Genomic DNA, 5348 nt, shown 5'->3' on the forward strand with positions numbered 1-5348 from the left:
CAGGTGCCTGTATGGTCATGCACCTCCTCCTTGGCTCTTATAATCTTTCCACTCCTTCTGAAATGGTCCCTGAGCCCTGGGTGGGTGGATTTTAATATAGGAGTCCTGTCCAAGGACCCACACTCTGTATGGGTCTTATTCTCTACGTTTTGGCCAGTCTGATTAGGTAGCTGTTGATTTACCCCCAAGATAAGTGCCACTACTGCACCAATGTTTTTACTGTGCTGGTCATCGATGTGGTTTTTAGGCATTGAAGCTGGTGTTGAACCACTGGTTGATGTTCTCCCTTAGCAGGTTACATAGTGCTCTCCAAAGCTATGAGAACTAGCCTTCAGGGAAGGTGGCTTCCAGGTCAGTCCCAGCTCTATTGCTCCAAATTCTGTGTCTGAAGTATGTCCTGTCTTCAGCAATAGGGTCTTACCTTCAAGCTCTGGGAGGCAATCAAGGGCTCTGGCAATAGCCTGTGTAATTTTGGGAGTCTCTTGGACTACCTTGGCCAACAACGGAAAGGGAGGTTTCTCCTGCCTGGCACTGTTTCTTCTTATGTTGTCTTCAGCTATACTCATGGACTCGTGTAGAGATACTGTATGTGTAACTTTTCAGTAGATTTTTGGACTAATATGATTTCCGTTTTTTGTTTTTTAAATACTAGCTAGGCATTATTTATCTCTCCTCTCTCTCTGTCTTATCCTCCCTCCCTGCTCTCCCCATTTTCTCCATTTCTTCCTTGATAATTCCCGTCTACTGTGGTCCCACCTCTCTTGAGCTCCTTCTCCCCTTTATCCCCCCATAGTTCCTTATGTAGCCCTCCTTCTCCCCTCCCATTTAACTACCCCCCCCCCTTTACCCATTTCTCCCTTAGTAACACCTGTCTCCTATTGTTCTCTCTCAGGTTCCTTCTTTCCCTTTACCTCCTGGTTCTCTTCCATTTTCCTGGTTCCTGCTGTTACATCAGGATATATACTCACACATAAGGATTTGGTGCTAGGATCCACAAATGAGAACATACATCTGTTTTTTGAGTCTGTGTTACTTCACTTAGTTTAACAGTTACTAGTTCCATCCATTTACCTGCAAATTTCATTATTTCATGTCTTTACTGCTGAGTAGAACTCCATTGTGTAAATGCACACATTTTCATGATCTACTCATAGTTGAGGGACACTTAGGTTGCTTCCATCTCTTAGCTATTGTGAAACTGGCTTTGTTTTTTGTTTGGTGCTAAGGATTGAACCCAGGGCATCATGCATACTAAACAAGTACTCTACCACTGAGCTACAACCTTAGTACTTGAACAAAGTTTTTTGTTGTTGTTGAGACAGTGTCATGTGGCCTAGGTTGGCCTCAAACCCCCTAAGTAGAAGCTGGTCTTCAACTCCTGATTCTCCTCAAGTGTGTGCTACCATGCCTAGCTGAACAAAGGGTTGTTGTTGTTGTTGTTGTTTTTTGGCATGGGGTGGGGGGTGGGGTGTCTTTTTTTGAGACAGGGTTTCCCTGTAGCCGCAGTTGGCCTGAACTCACTTTGTAGACCAAGCTGGCCTTGAACTCACAATTTACCTGTCTCTGCCTCCTAAGTGCTGGAACTAAAGGTGTGTGCCACCACACCCGGCAGGATTCCCTCCGACCCCTCACCTCAGACAGGGTCTTCCTTAGCCCCAGCTGGCCTAGAACTATGTAGACCAGGCTGGCTTCCAGCTCACAGAGCTCTGCTTGCCTCTGCTGGGATTAAAGGGGTGCACTATCATGGCCAGCTGAAAAGTTTTTTTTTTTTTTTTTTTTTTTTTTTTTTTTTTAGGATGAGGAGCCCCAGCTGTCCTGGAACTATGTGGACCAGGCTGGCCTTGAACTCAGAGATCTGCCTGCCTCTGCCTCCTGAGGGCTGGGATTAAAGGTGAATGCCACCGCGCCTGGTTATTTTTATTTTATGTGTATGAGTGCATTGCCTGAATGTAAGTGCACCCATGTCATGGAGTGCTCACAGAGGTCAGAAGAGGGTGTCAGATCCCCTGAAACTGGAGCTATGGATGGTTGTCAGCCACCATGTGGGTGCTGGGAATTGAACCTGGGTCCCCTGGAAGAGCAGTCACTGCTCTTAACTGCTGAGCCATCTCCCCAGCCCCTGAACAAAGTTTTGTTTCTCAAAAGTAAGTTTTCAAAAATCCCATAACTAGATGGTTTCTAACTTTTGGTACTGCAAGGTTTTAATTTTTTTTTTTAAGCTTAATTTGCTACACTTCCATGGCAATGAGAACAGATTAGTTAGTGGCACAGGAGAAAAATGAATTCTTAAATTTGAGTAGAGTTGGCAAAAAAGACCAAATCTAGGCCAATCTCAGATCAAAATTTTTCTACAGAACATTAGCAGTCTTCAACGCTCAAGTTAGAAATGGTGCCAAAAATGAAACCACTTCAGTGGCCAGGTTTACACAAATCCCCAAAATGTGGGGAAGATGCACTGAAGTGCTATTTAACACTGGCCTGCCTTCCCTTCCCCCAATTCCTTTTGGCTTTATTTGTATCCAGTTTTCTACTTAGGAAGAATTTCAAGGCCTAAAGCTCTTATTTCCCATTCCATTTATGGAAGTCCAGATCACTGGCTGGAAACCTTGCAAAGGAATGTTTCCACTTTCACAAGTTTTACTTCACTTGGATGATCTGTGAGCCCTCTGTTGGAAGTATATCCTCCATGATCCAAGAGGTTTTAAGACTAGGGGTGTAGCTCACTGGTACAGCACTTACCTACTTATATATTCAAGCTAGTCAAGGCTCTCGGTTCAATCTCAGTACCACAAAAAGAAAGGTGAAATAAGTCATACTCTAGCCTCCAGTTAATAAGGATTCCCTCGATTTCACAGCTCTACAGTCTAAGAATCAAGTGGAGTATTTATGGCTTCCTAGTCTTACTCTGTTCACATTCACAGCAGATCAGTAATTTGAACTTTGGTTTTAACCATACAGAGACTTATTTTTTTTTGTTTTTTTGAGTCTTACACTGTAGCCTCAAACTTGCATTCCACCTGCCTCTGCCTCTTATGTACTGGGATTCACAGGCATGTCCCACCACATATGGGTTCAAAAACAATTTTTATTAAGACCAGGATTGTTCACCCTGCTTAAAGATAGTCCAGACTAATACTGACTGGGCAAATACCTTTTTTACAGAAGGAAATTTATTCAAGTAAGAAAGGGAGTTAAACACAGGAGACTTAAGAAGTTACAGCTCTGCTTAAACCATTCCTGCCACTGTAACACCTGCACAGGTAGCGCAGAGGCGGTGACCTTTGTGACCCTCAGCCTATGGGTTCTCTCTGAAATCCACTGTCCTTCATTATAAATTATTTGACTCTTGGGCTCTCTGCAAGTAACCTTGGTTAAATTGTCCTTCCACAGATCTACCTTAAATTCTTACTTTTCAGGGGCTGGAGAGATGGCTCAGCAGTTAAGAGCATTGACTGCTCTCGCAAAGGACCTGGGTTCCAGTCCCAGCACCCACATGACCGCTGTGAACCGTCCTTAACTCCAGCTCCAGGGGAATCCGAAGTTCTCTTCTGACCTCCGAGGCACTGCACAACACAGGTGCACTCACATACATGCAGGCAATACACTCATACACATAAAATGAAAATAAATAAAAATATTTTAAAAAATTCTCATTTTTCCCTTTCCAGACTGGAGAATGAGGTTCATTTTAGCATAATGATTTCCCTCAGCACCACCCACACATTTCTCTACCCATACCTCAGCCCCTCATCCCCAACCACACAAAACCACAAATACTTAAGTTTCCATAACATGCAATAGAATACATCCACTGAGATGGGGAAGAAATTTATCTGCTTGGTTCAGGTTAACTACCGTTCCTCACATTCTAATTTAAAGATCACATTGAAACTAGTCAGGTGAGAACACCTGTGGGAATAACAATGTCAAAGCAGGTAGAACAGAAAGGGCAACATATATGGTAGGCTACCTGACAGGCCCCCACCTCCACTCCTCCTCTCCAGCAAAACCCCTGTTCAATGTTTCCTTACCTTTTTTTTCGGTCTTTTTGAGACAGGGTCTCCCTGTAGCCCCAGCTGTCCTGGAACTATGTAGACCAGGCTGGCCTCAAACTCACAGAGATCTGCCTGCCTCTGCCTCCCGAGTGCTGGGATTAAAGGTGTGCGCCACCACGCCCAGCTTTTTTTTTTATTTTTCGGAGCTGAGGACCGAACCCAGGGCCTTGCACTTGCTAGGCAAGCGCTCTACCACTGAACTAAATCCCCAACCCCTATTTTTAAAATATTTTATTTTTATTTTATGTGTATGTGTGCATTGCCTGCATGTAGGTAAATGCACCTGTGTCGTGTAATGCCCTTGGAGGACAGAAGAGGCTGTCAGATCCCTCGGAACTGGGGTTATGGACAGTTGTTAGCTGCCATGTGGGTGCTGGGATTTGAATCTTTGTCTTCTGCAAGAATAGCCAATGTTCTTAACCACTGGGCCATCTCTCCAGCCCATTTCCTTACCTTTTGAAACTGGCATGACAGGTGAAAAGACTTCTAATGGCCTTTTTTTTTGGTGGTGCCAAGGATTAAAACCAGACTTTCGCATGCTGCTCTGAGCTAATCTCCAGCTCTCCCTTTAATGATTCCCAACGGCAACTATTTTTCAGGTGGAGCACTTCCTCATGATGTGGCAGTTGAAATTCTTCCCTGAACCGGATGGCTGATTATGGCTATTTGTGGCATTCTCCAGGGCAATGCTAGGGGGTTCCCAAGCTTCTGCAGAGGCAGCAGGCTGATGGACAGTGAAGTTCTAGATCCCAGATGCCTTAGCACATAGCAGGGGGCAAAGAACATGCATCATTTTTTTTTTTTTTTTCTGAAACTGGTCTAAGAACAGACAGGACCCTAAAAAAGCAGGATGAATTTGTAGAGTATTATTGCGGCTACAAATCCCTAAAAGCTTTAATTATTTACTATTCTAGTGTGTCTGTGTGTGGCACACACGTGGAGGTCGGAGGACAGCTTTTTTGAGTTGGTTCTCTCATTCTACTGTGGGTTCTGGGGATTGATAAGTCATCAGGCTTTCAGGGAAAACACTTTTACTCACTGAAAGTTTTTTATTTTTACTTTTTTGTGTGTGTGGAGGGTCTTTTTGAGATAGGGTTTCCCTATAGCCCCAGCTGGTCCAGCACTCGCTATGTAGACCAGGCTGGCCTTCAAGTCACAGATACTGGCTTGCCTCTGCCTCCTGAGTGCTGGGATTAAAGGCATGTGGCACCATGCCTTACCCTGTGAATTTCCATTCTGTTTCATCTAATGAAGGAAATTCTTGCCCATTATTGTGGAAAATAATGTTTATAA

Source organism: Nannospalax galili, unplaced genomic scaffold (genome assembly GCF_000622305.1).
Source record: "Nannospalax galili isolate Female #2095 unplaced genomic scaffold, S.galili_v1.0 scaffold410, whole genome shotgun sequence".
Lineage (NCBI taxonomy): Eukaryota > Metazoa > Chordata > Mammalia > Rodentia > Spalacidae > Nannospalax > Nannospalax galili.